This window comes from Phalacrocorax carbo, chromosome 1 (genome assembly GCF_963921805.1).
Source record: "Phalacrocorax carbo chromosome 1, bPhaCar2.1, whole genome shotgun sequence".
Lineage (NCBI taxonomy): Eukaryota > Metazoa > Chordata > Aves > Suliformes > Phalacrocoracidae > Phalacrocorax > Phalacrocorax carbo.
Window position 1 is genome coordinate 99,366,112 of NC_087513.1, and position 22,252 is coordinate 99,388,363.

At 38.7% G+C, this 22,252-nt stretch overlaps 1 long non-coding RNA gene across 1 annotated transcript in view; it reads left to right on the forward strand.

Moving 5' to 3' along the window:
* Window positions 1–22,252, forward strand: part of LOC135315774 (uncharacterized) — a 135,461-nt gene that overhangs the window by 109,605 nt on the left and 3,604 nt on the right. The window contains exon 3 of the long non-coding RNA XR_010375268.1: window positions 21,768–21,851. This is a non-coding gene — a long non-coding RNA (uncharacterized LOC135315774). The remainder of the gene's footprint in view (window positions 1–21,767; window positions 21,852–22,252) is intronic.

Sequence of the window (22,252 nt, forward strand, 5' to 3'; positions counted from 1 at the left end):
GGAAAACTGCTTTTATGGAAGCAATGTTATATGAATTTTTTTCTGGCAATCCAGCACAGATCAAAATTTGAAGATAGCTTTTGTACTCCATCCCAACACCTTTCCGAATCTCAATCTCTTCCTTCTTCTGAGGCATGATTTCCTGGTGCTGACACTGTCTCTCTAGGTTGAGTAGCTCGCTTTACGGTGCTCAGAGTAACCGAGAAGATGAAGTGTTGCACTAGTTGGGTGCGCTGTAACATGGTGATTTACACCTTCCCCTTCAAAGTGTTTCTCACATGCCAAGATCAGACAGAGAGTCGTTGAATTACTGACATCTAGTGAATTAATAGGTGTGGGATAGCAGACAGCTGTTCAAGCCATTCCATGTTTGTGCTTTGGAGAGCTGTAAATGCATATGGCTGTGCTCATCATCTATTGTAGACTGGCCTGCCTGCACACTACAGAGCAATATTAATGGGTAACATTGTATCCTGATAAGGGCCAGTTTTACTCTTGGCTTACCTCTTCAGTGCTTCATTAAAATGAATCCGTTCTGGTAGGACGGTTTTTCAAACAGAGCCACAGTGGTTTCCACCTTCTTCAAGATATTTCTTTTCGGTGGTGAACTCATAAATCCAAATCGAATTACTTTAATCAGTGCATGAGCTGCACAGGGTAGTCTTTATACTGAGTGCAAATATTTTTTTTTTTTTTGGCAGTGTAATTCTTGCATTGCTTTTCTGTCAAATACTTATGTATTAAACGCATAAAGCAATTATGCTGTATTCAGTATTGCAGTTTAACATGTGTCATTAACACACAAGTGTACTTATTGTGTCAGTGTGTCACAGATGTATCTGCTGATGAACAGCCTAACTCAGTACCAAAGGGGGCAGCGTTGCTGCATTGCCCACCTAGCACAAAATTACCTGTGGGTTGGTTTCTTTTCTTTTTTTAATTAGATACCTTTTCTTTTTAACAAGCAAAATACTATTTCTGGGCATATAACATCTCCTTTACTGGCAAATACTGCCTTATTTTCTGAGGAAGTTTCAAAAGAAGGTCAGTACTATCACATGCCTGCAACAGTCTGATTTATCCCTGGGCAGTGAGAATTCTTGCACACAGTTCTGGCCAGGAGCAGCCTGGGCTACCAAAGTGAAGCCTTTCATGAAAAAGCACAAAAATCTTTGTGCTGAGGTGTGAAGCTACCTGAAGTCTGTATTATTTTCAAAAGACATTCTCAAAACTGAGCATTTCACCTCAGGTGCCATTTTGCTCCTGTTGCCCTCTGTGGAATGGAGACTGCTGAGTCTGACAAAGCCAAAGGTTTGTCAAGTGCTAACTCCAGTTCAGCTTCTACTTCTAATTTCATTTTATTTTGTTCACGTCTCTAGTCTGCTCTTCAATGAATTTAGCTTGAGATATTTTTTCAGTCCTTGGTCATTCCTCCCTTTCTATCAGAAGGGACAGAATGAAAGAGGGCCTTCATTCATCTGTTCTTTTGTTACTTATTGCTTGTCTTAAAGGATCTAGTGCCAGTGACCATCTCCAAAACAAGTGTGAAGCTGATTGATAGAGTTGTAAGGCCTTAAAAACAAAAGCTTTGCTTTGACCTGTCCAATGATTTCTTAGACCCCCTATCTCAGCATGATCATACACTCAGCTGACAGAAATCTGGGCCTTCAGTGCACAGAAGAATGCAATTTTAACTGTTCAACACAAGGCTTCACTTACTTTTTCCTAACTGGACTTTACCATCTCTTTTTTGACTTGCAAATGTCTGCCAGACTCAGGTCTTCCCCATCCATCTCAGCTGCTCTCGGTTCCCCCTAGACATCACCCTGCTTGTGCAGACCTTGTATACATCACAGCACCTCTGTCACTGTGGCTGTTAGCAACAGCCTGGAGTGTAGAGGTAACATATGGTGAAAGCAGAAAGATTTTGCTAGTGTTCATGTCTTCTTTCAGAACAATACAAGTTAACTCAGTAGAGATTCTTGGTGGCAAAGCCTGTCTCAGGGCTTTTATTGACATGGCAATGTTCATTAGAGGTTAATTTCTTAATTGAAATTTTGGTTTATGATTCTGGTCTCAGATCTTCAAGCCTGATTAGGCCACTTCCCATCTCCTGCATTTGCTCACCTTTACCTTCCCATTCTTTTTCTCTCACAATCCCTAGCTGTTCTTTGGAAGTGTTGGAGACATATAGAGACCCACCTCTTACACTGTGAATTCCCTTCCCCCTTTTGTCTTTCTTCAATCTCTCCTTATCCCTGTATTGATTTATTCACAAATTTGTGTCTTCTATGTCCAGTCTGTGCTATGACCTTCTTTTCGTACCTACAGTCTCTCTCTCTGCCCAGTCTTATCCCAAACAGGTCTTAATGTGAACGTTTCTTCCTCATCTTTCTAAGCTGCTTCCCAGCATGCCCTCATTCATGCCACATTTAACATAGTGCCTCAAAGGATTCGTGTTGGCTGAGGCTCTGTCTACTTTTAGGCACACTAGCAGACAGCGGCCTTCTTTATAAGAGGCAGCTTTGCTTCTATTTTCATCTTTGGCAAAGTAACTTTGAGTAATTTTGAGACTTCCAGCAATATCAGAGATGGCTGCTTTTCAACCTCTTGCAGTGCTGGTTCACTTCACTTTTTGATTTTTTCATTCATTCATTCATTTTTCTAGCATTCTTCTTTTTTATTCCTCTTACTCTTTTACTGTTCCTTCCTTCCTTTTTAATCTGCCCACTGGCGCATGGCATTATCATAACTGAAAAGATAAAGCCTGCAAAATGTAGAAGTGCAGATATTGTTTTAAAAAGAAAATGTATCAAAGGCTTATTAAACATGCAGAACTCCTGGTTTAATATTTTCTACTTGTGTTCCTTCATTGTTTCCTATTCTTACCAATAGGAAACTATTAATTATCATGAGAGACAGAAAAAAAGCAAACTTTTTGTTTGAAAATGAGCTTGTATGTGCATGCATACATGCATCTGCACAAATCTAGTTGACAAACTTTGGAAATAATTTCTGTAATTGCAAAGGTGTGTTTTGCAAAAGAAAAATCTCTACCTATAAGCTTAATAGGATGTTCATGCAGATGTACAAAGCTTTAAAAGACAGAAAATGGCATTCTAACCTTTTTAAAAAAGTTTACTCTAAGACATTAAATTGGTTTTTTATTTCCTCAGCAGGCTAAGGTTGATTAAAGAGAGCAATAGAGAATGGAATAAGGAATCCTCTCTAGATACTAAAAGACAAGGACATGTTGTGTATTGTAAGGACTTATTTTGCAATTACAGAATATAATTTTTTACTAGGGGTTGTTTCTGGCTTTCCGCTCATACAAGTGCTTTTAGTTGGATTAGTAAACCAATGTTCTGATTCCATCTGCTGTTTTTACCTTTATTGTCTATGTTCCGCTGACAGTTAAAACATCCCTCCAAAAGAAATATGCCAACTTATATGTAAGTTTTTGAATGTGGCAGTCTCTATTGGGCTGCTAGCCAAAGATATGCTTATAAATCTCATCAGTAGTTGAAACACACTGATGATACCTTTTCTTGTTCTGCTTTATTTTGTTAAGTTTTTCAAGTACAGTTCAACTCAATGCATCTCTGAAGAAAAAGTATCACTTTTCTTTTTGGAAAAAATCTTCTTTTGGGAACACAGAGTTTCTAAATCTTTATCCCTTAAGCTCAGCATGTTTCTCACTTTCATAGAGTTACATGTCTATAAAGAACTTCACAGACTTTTAAAAACAGTTAGCAGAATGTGTATTTTCACAGGGCTAATTAATCCTTAAATTTCTTTACACTGAAGAGCTATCAAATAAAATTTTTCTTAAATAGTAGAATAATGATACAATTTTATATAACTATTATTACATGTAACATATGTAATAATGATGATGACTGTAATAAGTAAATACTTTTTTACCATTTGTTGTTTTGCTGTTGCCATGCTGGTTGATTTCATAGTAAACCTAACATTCATGGTTAGCTGGCAACTGAATCCTATAGTAAGCCACCGGTTCATCACTCTAGTGGTATATTTTGTTGGCCAATTGCCACGGAGAGATGTTTAGCAAAAACTGTAGTGCTCCAGCAATGGAAAATCTTACGCTAACCTGCATAATGGGAAGCCTTTTTTACATGATAGAATTGCAAGAGCCTGGTGTCCTAAGACATACAGCTAGAAAAGATTTAGAAGTGTAACATGACCTGCTCCATCTGTGTAAGCAGTCCAGGAGTAATCTTGTAAAGGGTACAGGAAGGGGTTTTCTTGGAAATGCAGGGTTGGTGTGAATGTACTTTATGAAGCACTCTCTCTTTTCTCTTTCTCTCAAACCATCCGGAGGTAGGGCAGGACACCCATGTCATGAAATCCAAAGGCAAGCCAAGATTCTCCAGTGACATAACCATTGAGCGACTTTATTCTCATCTGTTCTGGGATTTGACCCACAAACCCCCTTGTTTCAGTGTTGGTTTTTTTTTTGTATTATGTCTGTAGTGTCAGTTGTCTTTTGGCCAAAGATCAAAAATGCTCTTAGGTCACAAACATCAGGTTTCTGTCAGAGCATCTATCTTATCTTAAAGTGTATATGCTTCCTTGCATATACAACCTTGTTTATTTTAGCAAACAGCAGTTATTACAGTATTTGTGTGTACTTACTTTTTACTCATCATATGCAATTTAAAAGGTAGTTTTTCTGGCAATCTCACAAAGTGAAATTTTCATTTTAGTAGAGAATAATGCAGCCAATTTGTACTACTTATTCTAAATCTAAATTCTATTCTAAATCTAGTTCACAGACTGCATATTCTTCTACTGCATCATCTTAGAAAATCTTGATTTAAAGGTTTTGGTGATCTAGCACATGCAATTTTCAGCTATCGGAACTCATCTGCCTTTTAGTTCACCTAAGAGCTTCTTTCCTGTTAAAAACCTCTTCAATGTTTAGGTACTCATGGTTTGTGATGAAGTTGCACATTGACATTAATTTTGATATAGTACATTTTACTTCTTAAACTTCTTGCTGTGGATCTGCAAGTCAATGCAAGTCAGGGCTTTGCAGATGTACCCAAGGTGCTCCTTAAGTCTTACTAAGTGATTTTCTTCTCTCTTTAAAATTTTTTTTGCAATTTTAGTGTTTCTTGTAGTTTCACATGCAGGCTGTCTGCTCAATTTATATGTGGGAGAATGAAGAAAATATTTTCCTTTTTATAGAGCATATATTGTAATCTATTTATATCTCATTATAGGATTCAGTAGTCTTCTGTATGGCAGATAGTCTTGCAAACAAATATTGTCATTTTCAGCGTCCAAAGTTAGGCATGTCTTTGCTTTAGGGATTAAAAAATTTTGGTGAAATTTTGCTCCTTAGAAAATTCCACTCCCACAACTGTACATTGCAGTTCAGTACTTAAAGACAACATTAAAAGTTTTCCTGTAAGTAGAACTTTGCAAGTCTGTCTGCCCAACTTCTGTGGCATGTTTTTTGAATATTTATGCTATAAATAGTTAGTTGAAAGGGGAAGGTCATTAGTAATTAAGCAGTCCTAAAATGTAATAATAAATAAAGAACATATGATTAGATAATGCACCCTTTAGATTAAAAGTTCTTTGGGTGTATTACTAGTTAACAGCTGGTAACCTGTGCAATATGAAGAACAACTCTGATGTTTCCCCTTAAGATTAGTTAGCTTTGTAGCATATTAATCAAACAAGTTGGGGAGTAGAATCAGAATGCATATTCCTGTGTGGTTCTCAGACATCTCATTTGTTTAATGGAGCCATTTGGATAATTAAGATCAGTACAGGTAATTTAGCTAAAGTGCAATCTACAGGAAAGATTATCTGGAAATTTACTTGTGTTTGTCTCAGTTTTTTGTCTCATTTTTCTCCCTGGTTATTTATACACATAGCTCAGTAGTTTAAAAAGCTTCTCTTCTGTTGCAGAGGGTATTTCTGCTGCTATATACCATACATTTTATTGATAAAACTATGGCAGATTGTTGCATTCAAGAAAGCCCCCTAAAGCAAGTAAAGAGGAGGTCCTATTCAACATCCCTGAAAAACTTCCTTGTTTGACTTCCTTTTCATTCAGAAAACCAGAATACTTGTCTGTGCTGGACTGTACTTAGATGAAATCCTACCCTCCTCTGCACTTCTTTTCCGTAAGAGGGAGGTTTCAGACCAACAAGTGATTATCATTAACAAGTATGGAAGAGAGTGGTGTTGATGGACTATTTGGGGCTGCACCTGCACATGTAGAAGGAAAGGCTGCAGACGAAATTTCAGGCACCCAGCTGGAATATGACAGGCAATGCAATCCTTCATACACATCTTAGCTCTAATGAGCTCCAGAACAATTGTTCTTTGATTTGTTAAATATATATATATAAATACACACACACACGTATACACTTATCTTTCTGTTGGGGGCATTTTAACTGCATACCTTAAACATTGAGCACAAACAATTGGTGTGGCTACCCTTCACAGATTTTTCCTATAATCAGTGGACAGTTATAAGCTCCTTTAGGTGGTAGTTCAGATGTAAAGCCTCATTTGGTGACCTGAACTGCTTTCCAGTTATAGTTACAGTCTGTGGCATGACTACCTCCCTTTGCATATTATGCCTTCATTCCTAAGGAGAAGCCATCTACGCTAAGATCGTGTCCATAGATTTCAACAGCATTGGTCACAAGCTAAAATACATTTGATTTGCAAGAAATTCCCAGCAACAAGCTGTCCTTTTTTAGAGGTAAACTCAGTAATTGGAGGCACTGTGCATTTTTTGGATTAAAAACAAAAAATAGAAGAAGCCGCAGCAGTGAGTTCAGTTAAGTGAAATTACTTTCATTACTTGTGGAAATGTGGTTTTGTAAAACTTGCTATTACCAGCCAGAACACTATGTTTGACTAATATTAGTAGTTTTGAAAACCATGTGAAAACATTTCACATGAATTGGACATTGTTTAAAATTAAATTGAAATGTGTGATTTCACGAATTGTCAAAATACAAATTAATCAACAGTCTAATAATTAATATCTTAGAAATGTTGGTACTAAGCATCTTTGACGCTTAAATGAGATGACTGAAAAAGCCCCTGCTTTTTCGAAAGATGCACGTTAATAAATTAGAGGAGAGATTAAAAAGCATTGCAGTTCATGTAACGTACTGTTGAGGCACACTCAGATATTACATCCCTAGCTTCATCTTTCAAAATTAACAATACAGCTTGCAAGGTACAAATTGGAGGCAGTGAATGCAAATCTGTTATTCCAGTTCAAAGCTTCAGCACCATCTCAAGCTATGATACGGTTATGGATCCATAAAAGCTATTAGCTTGAGGCTTGCTGCTGCAATTGTGACTATTTGAGCAGAAATATTTTTAGTGGTCTATTATTAAATATATTGTACGCAGCTGTGTGTTTGCCTTTCCAAGGTGTAGAAGTTGTTTACACTGTTGCAAAGAAGAAAAGAAAATTTCTCGCACAGTACTTGCAGGCAAATTGTCTTGTTATGTCTGAAGCTAATATTCCTAGATATTGTACCTGTTAAATATCTGCTTGTGTAATCTTTGGCCCAATACTGCTTAATAATTTAGTGATTTAGTGCTACAAATGATGGCAGCGCGTCTGCTCTGGGTAGATTTCTGTGGGACTACTATTCATGGTAGTCAGTACTTACACATGCAGCAATAAGTACTGGCAAGATTAGCTCTTTATATTTTAAGCTTAATCGGAGTCAGATGGGATACTGGGCAACTCTTAGTGTTTCCAGAGTGCCGTTCATTTGGTGTTTCTCAGACAGGAGAGCTCAGTTGCCTAGAGCTCATATATCAAGCACTGCAAGCGTGAGGCAATAACAGAAAATCCAACTAGTGGCTAGGGATGTACATTTGGGCTGTTAAATGAGAAAAAAAAACATCAAGCTTGGCACTGGGGGTGTATGTTTGGGCTGCAAAGCATCAGTCACTGTAGAAGTAATAAAGATATAACTGACAGCAGTTCTCTGTCTCTCCATGTGTGCATACATGCTTAAGCGTGGACGATGACACAAGTGGGCTATAATTACAGCTGTGACATTCGTGCTGCTGCAGTAATATTGTCACTACTTCCATTTAAAACCACTATATTCACAAGTTTTTAACTTGGCCACAAGTTTTTAACTTGGCGAGCCAAAATAGCTAGGAGGTTGGGAGTAATTTTTCCTCCTCTTTAGTAAAACTCAACGAAGGTTTTACATGATAGGCATGATTCAGCTGCATTGTTCTTCTGTGTGTATTGATTTGGATGCCTTGGGATTTATAAAAATCAAGTCTTAAAACATTTTATTTGGGTATCTTATGCTTTTAAGATATCTCACTGATGTTCTTTAAGCAAAAGTAAGAATGGAAATAGGAATAAGAGTACTTTAGAAGTCAAGATATTGTTTCACTTTGTTTTATATTATCCATCTAAAAATGTGACATCCAGTACTGGAGATACATGTTTAACAGAGTCGTGAGCTCTTTTTAATAACATCTCACTATTGCAATGTTAACTGCCTTGCAGTGATGCTACGTGATCCAGGATTTAAGCATAATTTGAACAAAATGCAGTGTGATTTCAGATGCTAACTACTGTGGCTGTGGAATTCGGTTCTTTACATTTTCCCTTCATCATCTGACATCATACACCCTACCATCTTTGATTAATTTTTATTTTTGTTTTAGTGCTTAGATATCCAGGTCGTTCCTCCCTTTCTACATAGTGTTACTTGGGTTTTGACAGGAAATTGTCTTGACTTTTTGTTTTCGGTAGTATATTTTTAATCACATAACTGGAAATGTAGAACATTTAAGAGGGGTGTGGGAAAGCTCAGATTAGGTAAGCTAATGAGTGCCTTCAAGAAAAAGTAAATATCAGATAACCACTTAAGTTCTGCCAGTAGAAATTGGTTCTGAAACAAAAACAAGTTACACTGGTTATGGCCAACGGTTTTTTGGATAGCCGTGTCTGTTCCCAGTCGGAATGAGGCACTCTCAAGAAAACAACAAGAGAATAATTAAAAGGAATGAAGATGATGGTGGAATAAACTGTGGTGGGTTGTCCCTGGTTGAAGGCCTGCTTGGTAATCCCTATTTTTGTTCTGTCCCTGGGGCACGCTCTTCACCTGTAAGGATCATGCATTTTTTTTCTAAGCAGCGCTCCACTAGAGAAGGCAATTATGCACTGTGCTCTGAACTAACTCTCACTAGCTTGGGAAAGGGATTGTGGTGTTTCAGTGGATGGATTTCTGAAAATTTTGGCTTAATGCTCAAAAGCTGAAATGCAATGGTTGCTGAGAAATAATTCTGGAAGAGAGTGTGTAGGGGGTGCATTCCTCTCCAAGGTGTAGGAGGACTATGTGATGTACAGAGGAGAGTGGCAGGATGGCTAAAAAGTGTGAAATGACTTCCACCTGGGTAGAGGTTAGGCAGACCAGGGAGGATTTTTTGACTTGTAAAAGAGACAGTGGTGTCTGCAGCTATGACAAAAGCACATCAAATCATGATAAGCATCAAAAACTGGAATAAGAAATAATTATTTGTTGTTTCTCATAGTGCCAGGAGTAGAGACATCCCATAAATCAGTCAGCTGAAATGCTCAAAGCGCACAGTGTGTGACACTACAACAGAAGCTGTTTGTCCCAGAGTGTGGAAGCCCAAACTGTACATAGGTTCAAATGATAAGGCCCCTTCACAAAAGGGAAATAGAGTTATGACAGTAATTAAACGCAGCCTTACCTCTACAGGCTCAAGATTTTCTGAACTGGGGATTATTGGAGGATGAGAAAGACAGGAAAAGTGTTTTATATCTTCCCCCGTAGGCTGTTACTAAGGCATTTGCATTCCCTTCCTTTTCCATGTGGTTGGTGGCCACAAAGCAGTGCTCTTCAGTGCAGTCCCAGCAATGACTGGTGCTGGCTAGCTGGTGGTTTGGCCTAGGGAAGCATTGATTTGAACAACATCCCCAGGAAGAGGGATTCTAGTGTGCTTTAGTAGAAACAGTAACACTTGGTTTTGGAAAATACTAAACAACTTCTAATGCAAGGCAGTTGGCTCTTGCCCCTGTACATTTCTACTTGGGATGTAAGTTATGACTCAAATATTCATCTGGGCAAAAATTAACCAGCACATAAATTGTACTGCTAATTACATGCCCTCACAATTTCTCAATGTTTGCTTCTGCTGCCTTCTCATGCATGTGAGGACTGAGGACACAGAAAGCCACCCGTTTGTGACAGTGCAAAGCCTTCCTGATGCCATGACCTACAAAAGCATTCATCTCCCACTCAATGACTGTAACTCTTTGTCATTCATACTTTTTGCAGATTTTCTCCATTCTGGGGAGTGGGGGAAGTCTAGAGTTGATAGCAATCACTGTGGCTTGCAAATGCATCTGTTGCTGTGACAACTAGATCTTTCGTATTCCATATGTATTGATGCAGAAATAAGAAGTTTAACATATACTTTTCTTTCTTCCCTCTCAGGGTAGGCTTAAATTTGATCATTTTAGAAGCCTGGTTTGTGATGAGAATGTGTGTCAAAAAGGAAGAAACAAAATAGGCCGAAGGTTTAGGCCATAAAGTGGTACAGACGTGTGAATTATAGCCCAGGAAAAACCAGAAGGCTGACCCAAGAAGAAATCCTAGTAAAGAAAGTGCTGGGAAGTCAGACAAGTCAGATTTATGCCACAGGAAGCCATGGACTCCACCTCAGCTCTGAAAATCAATTTCCCACTTTCATGGGGCCCGGCAGAGCTCTGCAAAGGGAGTGGAGATATGAAGGGCAGCTCCGCTCCCAGGCAGCTGAGCTGCAAATTGCAGATGGGTGAATAGCAGGTGCAGAACAGATAATAGAAAAAGAAAAGAGAAGGGAGAGCGGGATCAGGAGCAGGAAAAGAAGGGTTACATTTACAGCCTTTAAGACTTTCTGAGGAAAACAGTAGCTGCTGGAGGAAGGAGCAGCAAGGTATTTATCCTACAGTAGAGGAAAATTGTGTTTCTTAAGGCAGACAAACATCTCAGCTGGGGGTAGCCACATGGTACAAAACAAAGCCAAGTTTTGCAACAGAAGTATTAAAATTTTGAAGCTCATGAGCCTAAACTTCTGATTTGAAGAGCAGCCTGGTATATCATATCACGGTTTCCAGTCTGGTTCACAGTACAGTTTAAATTAAGTGACCAGAGTTATATTGATGCAGTCCCTGTTTAGATCAATATTTTTTTTCTTGACTGAATATAGAGTAATTGACTAGAGGTGAGAAGCAAGTATCATTTAAGAATGTTCCACTGTGTGTAGGTGTAATTGTTTGCATCCCTTTTGTTGATGCTCTTCTTTCCTTTTAGGAGGCAGTACTGAATCACACACGCAGGATTTCACCAACTGCCCACAGAAAAGTTAGAAAGGAAAGTAGTACATTAATAAAACCTATTTGTAGGCCAATTTTCTAAATAAAGAATTTAATTTGTTTGTTCTTCCCCTACATTAGTTTAGTGGAAATGGAATGTTAGTCATATTCCACTGCAAGGAAGATAGTGATTCATGGCTGGAAAAAACTCTTTACTTTATGCAGCTGGAAAAGATAGTCTAACAATAACCAGCTATGGAAGTGAATTATTTAAGTTTTAATAATTAAAGTATTTAGTAAATAAGTGAGTGCAATGATTTACCATGAGAGGGGAGAGCTGAGTGTCAGACCTTCTCAGGATGATAGGTGAGGTTTTGTAAACACCTTTTTTGGCTGTACACCTATCTCTATAATTTACATGTCTGAATGATGTAATTTTGTTCCTCTGTAGTAGCTACTTCCCTCAAATTATGGCAGCTCTATTACCTATCTATTATATCTCATGATGATGTCAGTACCTGTAGTCCCTGGAAGAATAAGCCATTTTATCTTTGGCTGATTTACTTCAGACCACTGCTCTCTCAGAGGCTTTCTGAGAACATTTGAAACTGAGAGGGCTACACATGGATTTCTCTCTCCTTCCTGTACTTCTGTATTGAATTTTTTGTAGAGCTCAAATGACACTGAGGTGCAACCAAGCAGGATGTTTTATTAACACAAAAAAATTAAATAAGAACATTATTCTGTATGTAAAAACATGACCTGGAATTTCTGCAAGAGCAGCTCTTGGTCCCACATTACTTTTGTGACTCAAATTATTTAAGCCAAAGCATGAGTGGATTTAGTGCCAAGGAGACTTTCAAGGCTCAGAGGGATAATCAGAAAGGATGGATTTTGGTAAGTGAGGCAGGTGTCCTTAGGCTTTTTGTCTAAACCAGGGAGGGAGCCTTGACTCTCTTGAGAGAAGACTCAGAGCAGAAATTGAAGTATCAGGGTGCTGAATTGCCTGAGGGGACAAGAGGGGAATTGGGGATCTCTTTTGACTGCATAAGGAAAGAAGCCTGTAAGCTTTCTGATTGCTTGTATAGTGTTTCAGTGGCCCTCGCTGCTGTTAATACACCTGGATGTCTTTGCAAATGATTGAATCTTGTGGACCATCTTGATACCTCTCAGATGAGAGAGAAATTGCAACTATAGCAATTCTATTTTGAAAAGAGTGGAAAATGTGGTTTATTTGTTAACCAAAAAGAAGGTTTCTTTTCAGATTTCATAAGAATGAAAGTCAATATCCTTTCCCAGTGCTTAATGCATTTCATATTTGAAGCATTATACTAGGTTCGTTTTGCACAAATCACATTGTGGTTTTGGTAGAAAAGAATTCATACGGTTACTGTGAGAAAAATAAATGCAAATAAAAGACTATGTTTTGTTGATGGTTATGAATTCCTCTGCCTTTCAGTGGCATAGCTGGAGAATTGGGTTAAGCTTCTGGGCATGAGCACAGTAGGTTTCTGTATTTATTCTGTATAATCTATTTTTTCCCTCTCTTTTAAATCTTTGTTTACTTGCCAGGCTTTCCTTTGTGGCCTCCTTCCTACTATTGCATGCTGGGTTTTGCTCTGTCATGTTGTTTACTGAAGCTTAGACATGAAAGGACAAAGAAATGGACATTTTAATCAATTAACTGTAGCTTGATCAAAGTTTCATTCTTCCTTATTGTTGTCGTTATTTAAAGTGTTTTTATGTACAACAGCATCCAGTTGGGCTTTTGATTCATGTGGCGTGACAAAGTCACTCTCTTGCATAGAATAGCAAGCTGAGGGTCTAAAAACTACATTTGATCAAGGCCTTGCTTTAATCACAGATCGTGTCAGAGTTCTGCACAACAGCTCAGCTTTCCTTGTGGACTAATGCTGAAGGCAGAAGGGGGGTGCACTGGCATAACAAAACACACACTGAGCAGAGAACACAAAGAAATTAAATTCTTTTTGCCTTCAGAGGCCACCTGTTCACCTTTTTCCTCTTAAATGACAATAAAAAATACCTTCAGCCTCTACTCTTGTTAGGGTTTATTCTTTCTGATTCATGGGAGGTAACTACCTCAATCCCTTAGAGATATGTACAAAAAAGGGTATAGTTTACCTGAGGTCATTATGGCCTGTTTGTGGTTGCTTAAGACTTTTGACAGTTTTAAGTGTTGGGGTAATTTGTTGTTTTGTTTCGTTTTGTTTATTTTAAGGGTGCTTTTTGCTTCCAGTACCTTTTCTACCTTTGAGTACTACTCAAAACAAAGTTAAAAAGGTGTGTCCTGTAGCTCTTCCAACAACTCTGTTGGCAAATTTTGATGGCTCTTTTACAGTTCTATGTATTTGTGATTTGCAGAAGGGACATGAGATCTCAGAATAAGGATGTGTTTGGATCAGGTGGATCCCTGTAAAGGTCTGACTGACTATGGATAAGCTGCGTTAGTTTTGGAAAAAGTACTGCTTGTGTGTAACTAGGAGAACCTTTTGTATGTAATGGCTGATTCTTATTGAGTTTTATCTTCACTGACCAAGGCCTGTTCATATATGAGATCAAGCTACTGGGAAAATGTAGGTGTTTAACTGCTGATGGAGGCTGTTGCTGGTCATACCAATTCTATCTACTAACACTTGAACAAAGATCAACAGCGCTTTCCTGTTGCTACCCTCATTCCTTCATCCCATACTTTGGCTCAGGCAATGCCAGGGAGATGGTCAATTTGATTGTAAGGGTCAAGATTTTATTGTGAGAGTTGGATATGTGTTGAGTCATTTTGAGGGATGAGAAGGGCAGGGGAAGACATATAGTGCCTTGTGTCAAGGTGAACTGGCAATTTTGAGGAGAGAAAAAAAAAAAATTGGGGTCATACCAGATAATCAGTACATCTTGCAGACTTCACTCAGCAGGCAATTAGTGCATATGTCTTGTTTAGTTGTGGTGTCATGTGGGTGAGCTTTAAATTTGAATTAAAGAACTTGGGTCTCTTGAAAGTACCTCCAAAATGGCTGAACATCATGCTCTGCAACAGGAAACAAGTAGCATTCAGGAGTGGCTTTGCAATCGAAGTAGTGCAGTCAAAGCTCCTGGCTGACCTTAAATAGTGTGCTTTTAAAATTCAAGCAGAAATTCAGTCAGGCAACTCCCTGGCCTGCCTTGGAAGGATCCTCCGCTCCCACATTCTGGTGTTATTCAGGAAACTTGACCTGCACATACAGCATTAGTAATAACCACATATTCATTCTAATCCCTTAATACTGGAGATAAACAATTAGTTTTTCTTTCCAGATTTCTGCATTTATGTAAATACAAGCAAGTAAGAAATGTGTCTGTTTTGTTTTCTGCATGTTTTTTTCCAATCCATCTTCCCCGGTGGCAACAGTTAATGAAAAAGATTATTTTATTAATTAAACATTCAAAACAATGCAGTTTGTTGCTGGCAGCCACTTGTTTGGAATAATCTTCTATGCATCATAACCTTCTGCCTCTCTGTTTAATTGCTTTTTTTTCCCCTTCCCTTCCTCTGGAGCACTCTTTCAAAAATCTCTCCTGACCTTTCATGCGGCTTTTTCATTTCATGTAATTTCAGTTAAGAAATGTTTAATTACTAAAATAATCACTTCTGCTTTTAATCTGTTTATGTGCCTGGCTCTTGTTCTTCCTCTGTAATTCCTGCTGATTGCAATGATGCCTGTGTTAAGGGAAGAATTGATCTCTCCCAGTTCTTAGGAGGACTCCTTCATAATTATAGGTCACCCTTTAGTCTAACAGGAGTTTCAATCAAGCACCTGTGGAGACAAATTCATCTTATGTAAGAGGGCTGTCAGATCTGGGATCATAAAGGCTCATGTACAGTCAGAACTCTCCTAACTTCAAGTGAATGATCCCACTTGAAACATCAGTGGAGACTACACGTTGCTATCAAGGGGTGCGTTGCATATGGAGGCGATAAATTAGCAGGGGTAAGTGGACAGGCTGTTTATTTACACCATGCAGGTTGAAGGACCTAAATAATCTTGATAGATTAACACATCTCCCTGGGTTCCCCATTTCACAGACAGAAAGAGAGATATCCAGAGAATTGCGGAGACCACCTAAGTTAGGCACTCTCCTTGTGTAGGAAACCTAGGGAAAGCAGCTGCAGCTTCACTAACAACTTTCTACGTACGTGACACAAATGCTAATCCAACTCTGGGTTTTGGGCCTGTCATTGCTGCTTCTGAGAGCAGTCACTCACACAGAGCCTGATCCAAACCCTCTGCAGAGAATCTTTCTACAGCCTCCCATACGCATGGGGCTTGAAGCAGATTGACTGGGACAAATCCTACATGCCTTTGAACTCATCTCTGATGAACAGACTTACCTCAGATTTACAACTTTGTCACTGTCAGCAGAAAGTGGCTCCCTGACATTAATGTACCAGTGACAAAGGAGCTCAGAGAGTCAAGTCCATCAGAGTAGATGGATGTGAAGAAGATTAATTATATATGACAGAGTTGCCATATCTGGAATAAAACAGAAGTAAATTGCACTCATCTGAATTTACTGTGACTACACATCTGAGTAAGTGCTACTCAGCTTGAACAGCCAAAGTAAATCAAGTCAAGTTTTCAATTAGGGCAATTTTTTTTTCATTTGCATGAATGCTCACATACTGATGTTTTGGCTTACAGAGGTAGTTACAAGCAGCTGAAGATATCTAATATGAGTATAACCAGAAATCAGTGGCAGAAAAATCCCTTAGTGAAGAATGAAAAATGGTGAGAATAAATGAAATTACTTCCTCTCTATCTGTTTCTGTGCTCAAGAACTCTGCTGGTCCCACTAATGTCAGTTAATTAGCAATCTTTAGGCATCACCAATAGATGGGTTTCAGTTTAATGCATGTTCTGTGCACTCATTTACAGAGGCAGGGAAATAAGATTCTCGGAGCTGGACTACAGGCTTAGAGCAGCCTTGGACTTATTAATGATTTGAATTTGCTCCCCTTCCTTCACCCCCTTCTGCTGCTGAGACAGCACTTGCAAAATCCATCTCTCCTGTCCTTGCTCCATGTTCCTCTTGGCAGCAGGAGGAGGCGGCTGCTGCTGCTCCCAATCTTGAAGAGTTAAGATCCGTGCTACTCTGCTGCAAAGCTCATGACAGAGCTGCCAGAGTTTAAGATAAACATGACTCAGGGCTACTTTTTTTACATTTAAACAAGCTTCATTTACACATCTGGTATCACTGCTTGTTCCTCCTTTCTTTTTTTTAAAGCCAATTTGGTATTTTTGTTGTGAATTTATTGAAAGCCTCATATGTTACATTCAGCCAAGCACAGATTTTTAGCCCCAAGACCTCTATATCATACAAAAGTTGAAAAAGAAGCATGTTTAGAGATCTAGCCCTGCATAATAAGCAAAACCTCCAAACTCCCAAACAGCAAATAACTTCTGACTCAATTGGGTTTCTGGAGATGTGTATATATGTCTTCTTCATTTTGCTTCCTATTTACTGAGGAAGCAAGGGCTATTGGATTGCATGAGTGCTAGTCAGAGAGAAGATTCCTCCTGAATAAATGCAGAAAGAAATGTGGAGATTTGTTGCCACTCACTATTTTTACATCTATTTCATTCTAAGTTGCCTCTATTTTTCAAGAAGTCAGACTTTACCCATATTCTCAAGAGGTTTGCTTAACTTCTTGCAACATCAGCCCCTGACTCATTGGAGAGAGTATGGAAGAGCACTACATGACTGCTGATCTCCTCCTCTGAGTTGCAATAGCTGGTCTGACCCTGGTGTAGAGAGAGAGTGGTGAATCTTTTAATGAGCTTTAGCTAATTGATCACCTCTTGAGTACAACTACAGTGCAGTGTAGCAGGGAATTTTAGGTCCTTCAGGGAAGATTCTTCTTTACGGCTCTTGTCAAGGCTGTGACTAAATGTGACAAATTACTTCTCAGTTTTGCAGCTCATTTACAGTTTTGCCTAATTGCAGACAGAATTTTCGAGGAATTTTTATTTACTAGTGCCTGGGCTAGATTAAATAGAATTGCTTGTAGTATGTTATGCTTACCTAGGTTGTTTTCTCACACTGAAAAAAAAAAAGTTTGAAAATAAAGTTTGTTAGGAAGCAATATAAACTGATTGGCCCTAGCAAAAAAGAAGCCATGATCCCCTTGTGAAGTTATTAGCTTCCTGTAATTTAGCTTGTAGGAATGCATTTTCGTAATGTGTAGAGCTACTGAGCATTTGGCGTGTCTTTGTTTACTGCTAAGGATGGTCTACATTTTGTTTGAGATCGCATCTTGGGCAGTCTAAAAGTGATTATGGAGTAATAATACAGCAGCAGGCTGATAAGCAGTATTATTACTTCCATGGTATGTAGAGTCTTGATGATCTTGGTTGCACTTATTTCCCTGTGTGAAGAAAACAAAAGATCTTTCTACCTCCAAGTACAGCCTTAATTAAAATGGTATCATGTTGAAAATTATTGTCAGCAGATAAAACTGAAAAAGCGCTACTGAAGGAAAATCCTCTGGGTCAGTGCCGTTGCCTGCACTTCAGTGGTAGATGCTATGTGAGGCGACTGCCAGGTAAGCACGAAAGAGATGACTAGGGAGCGGATGAACCCCTACCTGTCTTCTGTGTCCCCAGAGCTTTTCTAAACTGCCCTATAGAAATAAGGTCCAACAGGGAGAATAAGGTTATATAAGAGATGCAGCAGAATACAAGTCTCGACTCCACACTGAGATGAGATATCTCATACAGCTGCTGCTGTTTTGTTTTGAACTGATTTGAAGGTACAGTAGAGCAAGTGACTGGACCAAGAGACAAATTGATTTCCATGTCTAGCAAAGTCCTTAAATTTAGTCCTTTTTGTACTTTATGCCAGGACAGCAAGCACTGTGCTAAATGTGTTTTGTTCAATGGGAAATGCATTAAATCTGAGCCTCCATTTGTATGGGAAAAGATGGTTGTTTATTGGCCACTTAACTTACAGTCATAGTTAATGTAGGACTGGTTTGATTCTTGCAAATTTCTTTCCGTCATTCTAGTTGGGACTGGAGGTAAACTATACAAAGAGTATCTGTTTTGCTGATGTTTCCTTCTGGTTCTGTGTACTCCAAAAGATTTTTTTTTTTACCTCCACAGAGGAAATGCCAGAATCTTCTGAGTCTGTCTAGCATGTTGAGGTATTTGGCAGAAGATGTGTCTATTTTTAGCCAAAAAATGTCACTGAGAAGCACGCAGGTCATAATATAGTATTTTAAAAAGTGTGGCCAGTTTAGATTCTCTTGCCCACCCCTGCTGGCTTATGCTGTTTATGGTTGAAATTGTGAGTATTCCTCACAAGACAGGTATGGATTTGCAGCAAAGGTTAGCTGTTAATTTTTCTAGATCATTGCCTGATTTTCGCGTAGGATTGCCTTTGTAGTGAAGAAGTTAAATTAGGTGTGTAATGCAGACTTTGTATGTTCAGCTGACTATTTAGGTAAAAAAATGGGGCTATAAACTCCCTGGTATGTTTAAATAAACTTGTCCTCTGTCCAATGCTGTCAAAAGGGAGAACATTTCCACAGAAAAAAAGGTCACTATATCACTTAGCAAGGTTTCCCAAGCTTCTGCAAATCCAGGACATCCAATTTGTTAGCTAAGCACTCCTGCTCCCTTAAAGATTTACAGTGATTTATTTTCAGTGTCAGTAACAGCATCATCATTACTGGGAGATCCAACTGTACCAAATGCTACGTTAATAAATCATCAACCCTGAAAATCAATACTCCAATGAATTGAATCAAATGAAACTGTTTCTGTTGCAGTTTCACCCACAAAGTCGAAACCTCTGCTGTCCAAGTTCATAAAATTTCCATCAGCTGGTTAGGCCAGTGCCATCAGAGGCAGCTCCCCAGATTCAGTGTCAGACAAACCCTATCAGCGGATGGGTTTATTTTTTTTATGTCAACCCATCAATATGTGTGTGATGTTGTATTATGATATTTGCTTCCTCTGAAGTGACAGGAACCACTGCTTTATTTTGTATCCTGAAGAGGTATCAAAGATTAGTTCTGACCTGCCTTTTTCTCCTTGTAGAGTCCTGGCTTTCCCTCCTGAACCACCTGTTTCCTCCTCTTCCCCCTTTTAAATTTACTCTTGCAAAAAAACTAATAGTTCTCTTTGTTTTCCCAAGTTTGCTTATTGGTCAAGTACATAGTGCAATAAAATTTGTATGCCTGTAGAAACATGCTTGTCACCTGTTCCAGATGTTTGAATTGGTGGTAGAATATTTTTCGTTCACTACATTCACATGTTTATTACTTCTGTCTGGAATTCTGGTGGAATTGGTGTACTTCCTTTTCAAGCTGGCATTACTCCTATGAGAGTAGGAGATGAGAAAAACATCTCTTGTGACACAGAATTGTGACGCTGTGCGTAGGTACGCCTTCTGTCACAAATATCAATAAAGATAGGCAGAAAGTTAGTTATTTATGAGACTTGATGATAGCTGGTCCAAGTCTAGCACTAAGGCTGAATGCAAATAAACTACCTATGCAAGAATGAAAGCAGATTACTTCTCTAACATGATAATGGAGTTTCTTTTCATGCTTTCCATCATTATTGAAAGCAGTCTAAATCTTTGCATATTTGTATACGTTATTCAAAATTTCCTACAGCAGTAGTAAGTGGAAGCTCTTAACATCGTAAAATGAATCCACTAGTTTTATCCATTTCTTAATGTGAGTATATGGTAAACCTTCATGTAGGTTTGGCATCAATGCAGTGATGCCATGATTTTAGTGATCAAGGTTGTTCTACCTTGTGAAGAAAATCCAGCTAGCATTTCTTTCTATAAATTCCATGTCTTTCTCCTTCCTCATCTCTAATTGTTCTATTTTTATCCACTATTGTTTTCAAAAAGGGCATTAATCCAACCCTGACGATGAAGCCGTAGGTGGGAAAACTAATTTTCTGTTCTCATGTGATCAATTTTCTAATTTCGGTTTTATTTTTACAGGGAATAACAAAAAGTGCGGGGAGCGGTTTGCACTTTTTCAGCTGTAATCATAACTACTGATTTTTCTCTGACTTTGATGCTTGCGTGCTTGCTTGTGCCCCCTCTGTCTCTGTGCCCAGAACTCCTGGCAATGCTCAAGTAGCTGAAAGAAGGCTGAATTTGTCAGCTGTTGACAATCACTTTATTTTAGCGTCTTTTGCTTACTTTTACTCAGCTATCATCTCTTGCAACAACCTTAAAGCATGAACTCTTGAAAGCTCTGGCATTACGTGAGTGAGTTTACTGCCACTGGAGAGAGGCAGGAGAAATCCTTCACACTCTGTACTGTGATAGTGTTAATAATCATACATGGCGTTATGGCATTTAAGGGGTTTTCTCCTCCTCTGTGTGTTTTGCCTCATGAGTTCTGTGTGTCAGACTAACTGCAGTAGCTTCAAATTTTAAGTCTAAAGAAAAAAAATCTCAATTTTCCTAATTGTTGTGACATTTTGAATTATATTGCATCATTTCATGTTACAGTCGTTGTCCTGGTTATAGTGAGAAGAGTGAGTAAACTCTTCCTGTCTTGCAGATAGATAGTGAGAAGCATGCAAACTTACGTCCAGCTTAGAATCAGATAGACTGGTTTGTACATGTATCACAGACTATATCCCTGTCCTCGTGAGCAGAGATACCTAGAGCATCTGCAAACTCCGTAGGGGCAGGTGCAGCCCATCTTCACTGTCTGCTCCCATCTCCAGTGCCGAGCCTTCCCATTCTGGTGCAGTGACGTCTTCCTCTGTCCATCACATGGCCTGCTCCTGCTTGCCTTTTTGCCTTCTGGCCACGCTGTGACAGAAGGGACTGCCTTAGGGTTGTCTGAACTTTAAAGAGATACCATGAGGCGTTGGAGCCCTGCAGATTTATAGAGTTGTTGCTGGATATCAGAAGTCTGTGAACTTGATAGAGTTTGCCTCAGGGCTCTGTGGGTTTAAGGGCTCTGAAGGATTTTAGAATATAAAAATGCTTTTAATACCTAGGTAACTTGCCTTTAGATCTTACAAAAAAAAAATCTTCATGCTGACCAACTACAATAGATTAAGACAAAATTAGATATGTCTTCCTAAAGCTTTATTTGAAATATGATATGTCACTCTGCACCACATTTCCTAGCAAGATGTAGATTTATTTAATATAATTCATAGGGCAGAGGCAGAAATATAGTTGAGAGGATGGAACAAGGTGTATCTCTAACAGGCCAGCAGTGATCTATATTAAAAATTATTTTTTGGAAAAAATCCTGAGATCCTTACACCTTAAAAAATTATACATCAGAAAATTCTGTCTTTATGTTATTTTAACCAATATCTGGAATACTTATTTTGGCTCTGATATTCCCCAGGATAGCAACTGATCACAGCTACTGTCCAGTGACCAGTCAGAGAAGAAATCATTGAATTATCCTTGGTGTTAACGGAATTTACAGGTCAGTTCAACCCAAGCTAAGGAGATGGAGAACATCAATTGCTCATAGTGTCTGAGGACTGGAGTACTCTTGCAAATCAACATTTGACAGACATGTTGTGCTAGAGTAAGGCCATGGCTCAATGTGACCTGCTGTGGCCACTGAATCATAGTAGCACATCTGTATATCAGAGCTTCTTGTATTTCTCGATCTGTGCTCATACTACTGAAATTTTCTTATGAGGAAAGTTTTGATTTAGAGAGCCATTATTCCAAAATGCCATAAAGTTCAGGGCAGGAAGGAACAGAGGTCATTTAGATATTATTAGTTACATGGTATTAAGATGGAGAATATCTTGTGCTCATTACAATCTGAAAAAAAAAAATCCTGGCACTTTCATCTAGGTTTATTGGGCAAGTGAA